The following is an 8,334-nucleotide window of genomic DNA, read 5'->3' on the forward strand; positions in this document are numbered from 1 at the left end:
TTGGACATATTTTTTCGTCGCTTGAGAAAACAGTCGTAGGAGCCACATAGTCGTATCAAGTTTTACCTCGTCAGTTTTGAGAAGGACAGTTTGTCTGCTGTCAGAAGTATTGTGAGTACTACAAGTTTGGTAGCTAACTAAATCGCTCTGTCGTCTTACCCTTTGAAAGATTCTTGTGGAGCTGTTTGCTCATTGAACCGGTTGCTTGCCACTTTTATAACGGTCACTGCGTTTAACCTTTGGAAGGTTAGTGAAGTCGTATTTGTCGTTGCTGGACATTGATATATTTATTATACGTTGGTCTAGACCATATCTAGACTTGTTAATATTGAAGTAGTGGAAACAGCTACATCCACTTAATTTTGTTGAAAACCGTTAATCGTATAACGGAACGTCGTTGGAGGTGACCTTGGTCTCACCTAGACTACATTGGACATTACGGACATTTTGGTCTAGTGAAGCAACATACAACAGCAAACTTCGTCATACTACCAGAGTAGCAGCAGAAGCAGTGAACTATTTTAGAGAACCGTTATTCGTCAGCCCAGATCAAGTCATCGTCAAGAAAGTCGTTATTCGTCCGCCCAGATAAAGTCATCGTCAAGAAAGTCGTTATTCGTCAGTCGTCCAGATCAAGTTGCCGTCAAGAGACTGTTATTTGTCAGTAGTCGTCTACGCAAATCAAGTCGTCGCCAGGAGAACCGTTAACCTATTCGTCAGTAACTGTGTACACAAAGTCGTCGGAACTACACATACGGTCATCAACAGTCGTCGAAGAAACTGAAACATTTTGCTGTGGCATATCAAGACATCTGGAGCATTACGTGGGATACTCGACACGGATTGTATCCACTGGTAGCACCGGAGAACAGAGTCAAAACTGGAAGAGAAGCAGTGGAATTTGTTGTGATCTATCATATTTGGGAATCCGAACAAAGGGGATCTTTCTTATCAAAAGCTAAGTGCCATTTTTCTTATTAGTATATGTTTAGATTGCCCTTAGAAATAGATTTTGTCTAAATTTGGTACGTTAGCCTGAGTAAAATCAGGTGGTGCGCCTTAAAACCCGTCGGGGTAGAAGACGTAATTTAGATGAAAAGCTATATTATACGTTTAGGATAGTGATTGTTTTGTTTGTGTAAACGTCATATCCGTTGTTGCTTGGTTACTTCGTGACGTTATCAATGTGTGCCATATTGTCATATCCCAACCCATAGCGATAGTCTCATTTAATTATTTCATTTGTATATATTATTTTATATTATTTATTTTTATTAATTTAATTAGATCTGTATTTTTTTTCACTTAATGATAGAAAGTACAGGTAGGATTCTTTTATTGTGAATGAGACTAAAATACATTTTAGTTTGAGCGGTTAAAATCAAATATGATTTTGCCATGAGAATAATGCCGAAACTGGCATAATAGTCAAACATTGTCGTCTGGCTAATACTAGATCCACAAATTTTTGTACATTTCGTTGGTACATTTTCTCATCTAGACTCTAATTTGGAATATTATTATTAATTGAAAGATGAATGAAGGTAGTACATTCTAGATGTATATATCTTGTTAAAGATATATTTGACATTGTATAAACATATTTATTTCATATGGTTAAATAGAACCATAATTTCTGGATTGGATCTATCTTATCTACTCTAGACAGTCTTAGAGTCTACTCTATAGACACTTCAGTCACATCAAATTTTAAAATTGATCATAGTTATTCATACTAATAGTCATATTGCTCTTGATAACTGTAGATCTAAATGGTACTATTATATATACTATAATATACTAGATTTAAATTTGTGTGATATTAATATACAGATTTGAATATAACTCAGACTAGATTTACAAATTTACTGAATCTATAGAGACATAACACTTAAAAATTGTATAAAAGTTTGTAAAAACTTAAATATAAAAGTAGAGCCATAACTAATATAGGCTAAGTAAAAATATATAAATTTGGGCAAAATAAAATACAATGGCTACATCATCATATGTGGACCTTTAGGAGGTTAAGGAAACAGCTATGCAGGATGGAAAGGCCATGGAGTTAAAAGGAAAGGACTTAGCAGCTTATATACAGCAAGTTGTGAGGGAAGAAATGGAACGTCAAGATAAAATAAGAAAAGAAGAGATAGAAAGACAAGAAAGGATCAGAAAGGAAGAATATGAGAAGCAAAAAGAGGACCAAGAAAGGCAAGACAAAGAGAGAGAAAAAACTAGAGAGCATGAAGCTAAAATGGAGAAGATGAGATTGGATGCAGCACAAGCCAGAGCTCAAACTGAACAAGGAAATAACACTAATAACTCAAATAATATTACCACACAAAGAGACAACCCTAATTCGCAAACATGGCTAAAGAGAAAGATACAAAGTTTTGATGAACAGAAAGATGACATTGGTGATTTTCTGAAAAGATATGAGGCAAAAATGTCTACATTTAATATGCCAGAAGAAGAATGGTCTGAAATACTGATAGACTTCGTTCATGGTCAAGCTCTAACAATATGCCAAAATCATGACCATCATATTGATGATAGCTATCAAGTTTTGAAAAGAGAGTTGTTGAATGCCTATGGTCATAATGCTACAACTTTCAGAAAGAAATACTTTGACAATATACCATCATTAGGAATAGAACCCCAAACTACTATTAATATGGAAACGGATTTTTTCAATAAGTGGGTAAAATTAGAAAAAGTGATAAACTCTTATGAGGGATTAAAAATTTTTATTCTAGTGGACAACTTTGTAAATAAATGTGATCCTCAATTACAATCTTTTATTAGAGAAAGAAACCCAAAAACTATAGATGAAATAACAGAGATAATGAGAGTATACAAAAATGCCTATCCAAATAAACCATTTTCTGATAAGGATAAGAGCAAAGTAGATTTAATAGGATACACCAAAGAAAATGTTGATAGAGGTAGAAATAGAAGCAGATCAAATAGTGGAAATAGAAAATATAGTGAAATAACCTGTTTTAAATGTCAAGGAAAAGGTCATATAGCAGCTAACTGTAGAAGAGGGAATAGTAGGTCTGGAAGTAGAAATAGATACAATGAACAAAATAACAGTAGATATAGGAGTAGAGATAGGAATGACAGGGGAAATTATAGAAATAGGAGTTACAGTAGGGAATACAAAAATAAAGGTACAGATAGGGTATATTTCATGGAAGGAAATAGGAACAATTTTGCAGTGTACCCAGGGTTTGTAGATAGAATTCCGGTGGAATTAATCAGGGATTCAGGTTGCAACACTTTGGCAGTAAAAACTAAATTTGTCAAACCTCATTGGTATAAAGGGCTTACTAGGAAAGTAGAATTAGCAGATGGCACTGTAAGGGAATTTAAAGCTATAAGGGTATACATTGAAACTCCATTTTTCACTGGTTATTGTGATGGCATTGCAATACCAGAAATGAGATATGATATGTTAGTAGGAAACATAACAGGAGTAAAAGAATGTTCAAGAAAAGAATTAGAAGACTGGCAAAACAAATACAAAAACATAAGACAAAATCATGAAAACATAGAAACACAAAATATAACAAGTATGGTAATAACAAGATCAATGGATGAACAAGATGAGAAACAGGAAAATACAATAAATGTAATAAGTAATGATGAAGAAAAAGAAACCAGTAATGTAATACAAATAGAAAATACAGATGTTAAGGAAAGAGAGATAGAAAATGAAACACAAAATAGTCTTGAAACACAAATATCTCAAAGCGAAAAAGAAACAACACCCACATTTGCATTAGAACAAATGAATGACAATATTATTGGGAAAATATATTCAAGAATATCAGATAAAAACAATAATAATCCAATGGAGAAATTTTGTATAGAGAATAAAATATTATTTAGACAAACAAGTAATGATAAAAAAAAATAAAACAACTTGTCTTACCACAGAAATATTGGAAAGATGTTTTAATCATGACACATGATAATAATTTAGCAGCACATAGGGGAGTAAAGAAATGTTATAGGAATTTGTCAAAACAAGTATTTTGGCCCAAAATGAAAGCAACAATCAATAAATACATAAACTCATGTGACGTATGTCAAAAGAGATCTAACAAATGTTTAGTGAATAAAGCACCCATTCAAGAAATGGATGAACCTACAGAACCATTTCAGAAAGTATCTATTGATTTAATAGGTCCTTTAATTCAAACTGAAAATAATAATAAATACATTCTAACAGTAATAGACATGTTTAGTAGATACCCAGAAGCAATCCCATTATCAAATACAAGTGCAGAAAATATCATTAATGCCATAACTCAAAAAATAATTACAAGACATGGTATACCTAAAATTATATTGAGTGACCAGGGATCTCAGTTTAAGTCAGAACAATTTAAGAAATGGACTAAACAATATAATATACAACACATATACTCTTCAGTTTACCACCCAGAGAGTAACGGTTTATGTGAACGGTATGGTGGTTCACTAAAAAGATCACTAACAAAAATAATTCAGAATAATCAGAACAAATGGGATCATTACATTAACTATGTACTATTTGCTCATAGAAACAACATCCATGAAGCAACACAATTTTCACCATATGAAATAATACATGGAAGAAAACCCAGAGATGAATTAGATGTTTTTAAAGAAAATCTAATAGACAATGAGAATAAATTAAATAATGACAATGAAACAACAATCACAACAGAATTGAAAGAAATATGGACTCAAGCATATAACAACAATAAGAAGTACAAACAAAGTGCTCATGAGAATCTAAATAAGAAAAGACAATTGAAAACACTAGAAGTAGGAAACAATGTATTAATATTAATAAATGACCTGAAAAATAAAATTAGTAAACAATGGAAAGGTCCATTTAAGGTGATAAAACAAATTAATGATGTGAATTATCAAATTGAAATAAATGGGAAAATTAAAACATATCACATAAATAATTTGAAACTGTATCATGATAGAGAAGATGAGTTAATACAAAACATTCAGGAGGAAATAGAAAATAAATTTTCAGAAAGAGAAGAATGCTTGATGATAATAACAAATGAAAATCACAATGAAAATGATATTAAGGAAATACCTGTAATAGAAACAAAAGAGAATCAAACTTGGCAAAAGATTAATCTTAATAATTTAACTAAGGAAAAGTCAAAAGATATAACTAAAATAATACAGGAATACAAAGAAATTTTTTCCAGCATACCAGGAAAAACAAATATTATTAAACATGACATTAAAGTAATAGACCCAAAACCTATCAAGCTTAAGCCATATAGAATACCGCTACATTTACAAGACAAAGTAAAAAAAGAAATAAACAATTTACTAGAATCAGGTATAATTGAACCATCAACATCTCCTTATGCTTCACCAATTGTGATAGCCAAAAAGAAAAATGGAGATATACGGTTATGTATTGATTATAGGAAACTTAACAACATCACAGAATTTGACCCATATCCAATGCCAAATATAGAGGATATTTTACATAAATTAAATGGAGCAAAATTTTTTACTAAATTGGATTTAACTAAAGGTTATTGTCAAATACCTTTAACAGAAAATGCAAAACCTTACACAGCATTTGTAACACCATATGGTATTTTTCAATGGAATTATATGAGTTTTGGATTAATAAATGCACCAGCCACATTTAATAGAATGATGAACATGATAATTGGAAACAAAGAAAATGTTATTTGTTATTTGGATGACATATGTATTTTTAATAATAGTTGGGAGGAACATTTGGTAGATGTAAAAGAAGTGTTCAAAATAATAAAAGAAAGTGGACTTACAATTCAGGCAGAAAAAGTAGAAATAGGATTGGAGGAAATAATTTTTTTAGGATATAAAGTAAATAACAACATGATTAGCCCTATTGAAGATAACATAAAGAAAGTACTTAATATTGAAATACCTACAACAAAAAGACAAATTAAAAGCATATTAGGAATAGTAAATTATTACAGAAAGTTTATAAAGAACTTAGCAGAAATAGTGAATCCATTAAATGACTTACTTAAAAAAGGAAAACCTCAAAAAGTAGTCTGTAATGAGGAATGTGTGAAAGCTATTGACAGAATTAAAGATATTTTTAGTCATGAATTAATATTAAGACTACCCGATAAAGACAAAATATTTTATGTTACAACTGATGCATCTGGTAGTGCTATTGGTGGTTGTCTAATGCAGAACTATGATAACTTACATCCTATATTATATGTAAGTAGAAAATTATCAGAGGCAGAGAAAAAATATAGTGTCGTTGAACGGGAAGCGTTAGCTGTAATATGGGTAATTACTAAGCTAGAGAGTTATCTAATAGGAAGGAAATTCATATTATTAACTGATCATAAACCTATTCAGTATATACAGCAAAAGAGCATGAAAAACAGTCGTGTATATAGATGGTTCTTAGCACTACAGGAATATAAATTTAAAGTGAAAGCTATTAGTGGATCTGTGAATATTGTAGCTGATCTACTATCTAGAATGACATTGAAATGAAATAATTTTGTAAATAAACTATGATTATATTGATTATGTAATATATATTAATATATTGGCACAATTTATATGTTATGGAAAAGGGAGATAAGTAAATTTGATGTTAAGCATTTAAAAGTAAGTATGGATATTTTTTTTTGTGTGAATCATTTCATATATCATTGACGAAAGTTAGTTCGATGGAAAAGGGTGAGTATAAAAGAAAAATGGACAAAATCACTTATGAAAGCATTTTTTTCATAAAAATACATCCCTTTTACAACTATTAACTATAAAAGGGTGGTAAGGAAAAGCTTATTGAATGTGGAAATAAAGTCTATAATTGTTTTTGAAATATTGTATTTTGTCAGATTACTGCCAGTGGAGAACATTTGTGAGAAGTGTATGACGTGCCCATGAGATGCCACATTGCTATGATGAACTGTTACTGTTTACTAATGAAGATGATTCTGGAATTTTGGAAGTAACAGTGTAATGTTATGAACATTGACATGAACATGAGGAACTGTCAAGCCAAGATGAAGATGTCAAGATTTTATGTTTGTTGTCTTCCCCTTAAATTAAAAATGCCCTTGTAAGACTTGACAGTAGTGGAAAAATATTGACATATTTTTTTTCAAGGGGGGGAGGAATCTGTTAGACACCTTATTTATAGTTTAGTTATTTAGCGACGCACCAAAGAAGACGCATATTGAACGGGACTAGTGACGTTTGGGACCGGAAAATCAGTTAGCGATATAATCCTCTAGGGTAACGACGTGTTTAGTGACAGAGACTTTTACTGTGGCCTTTTATTAGAATAAATATATGTGAAGTTGTTCATCAGCGTTGACTACATCTCTTTACTAGTTAAAACCGATGTGTTTGTTTTGTCTGGATTGTTGATCAACTACACGGAATACACCCGAACAATAATACCCAAACGCTTGCAGAGTAATTGGTTGAAAATCAACAGTCATCCATAGTTGACCTCAAGACAGCCTGAACAAGCAACATCACAATAGATAGATAGATAGAAAGATAGATAGATAGATATAGATTTAGATAGATACATACATACATACATACATACATACATACATTCATACATACATACATCTATATATATAATTCTCTTCTTCCCTCAACAGTTTAAACCAGAAGAAAAAGTAAAGGAAAAATCACTCTGCGGATAGTTCCCGAGAAAACAAGAGGGGGGGGGGGGGGGACACGTAGTCACAAAATAGCAGGGCTGGACCGTTGTAACCTAGAAATATCACTTTTTTTTTATTTCTACCTCACGATAAAAAAAAGGGGGGGGGGAGAAATAATCTACTCTGTAGTAACTATCGAGGCGACACAGAGCACGCTCAAGTGTTTGGACACCATGGAAAGATCAATACCAGGTTTGACCGTGGGAAGGTCGATAGATGCAATCGCCTCCCCCCCACCACCCATCCGGTCAGCAATAAAAGTAATATATGCAGTGGCGTCACTAGGGTGGATGTCACCCGGTGCGGTCAGCTCAGGATGTCACCCCATACCCCTTTTAAAAAAATCTTTTTTTTTTGTTTGTTTGTTGCACTGTAATACATATAGTTTATAATTGCCTACGTTTTTTGATTGTTCAACAACTATAAAATGAGTGTCTATGTAATGTTAAAATTCAGTTGTTGATTACAATTTACATACAGTTCACTGGGTTTGTGTAGTCAGGGAAAATCTGCACGCATCCTTAATCTTTGAAATCATTGCCATTAATATATAGTTCAATTTTTCAACAATGCAATATAAATTATACTGGTTTTTTAGCGGCCC

General features: G+C 32.0%; 1 long non-coding RNA gene across 1 annotated transcript; it reads left to right on the forward strand.

Annotated features, from left to right (window-relative positions):
* The first annotated feature begins 1,330 nt into the window (after positions 1 to 1,330).
* LOC129929008 (uncharacterized) lies at positions 1,331 to 7,136 on the forward strand. Its single transcript, XR_008780449.1, has 2 exons — positions 1,331 to 1,544; positions 6,888 to 7,136. It is a non-coding gene; the product is annotated as an uncharacterized LOC129929008 (long non-coding RNA).
* The last annotated feature ends 1,198 nt before the right edge of the window (positions 7,137 to 8,334 follow it).

The sequence above is a fragment of the Biomphalaria glabrata genome, chromosome 11 (assembly GCF_947242115.1).
Source record: "Biomphalaria glabrata chromosome 11, xgBioGlab47.1, whole genome shotgun sequence".
Classification (NCBI taxonomy): Eukaryota; Metazoa; Mollusca; class Gastropoda; family Planorbidae; genus Biomphalaria; species Biomphalaria glabrata.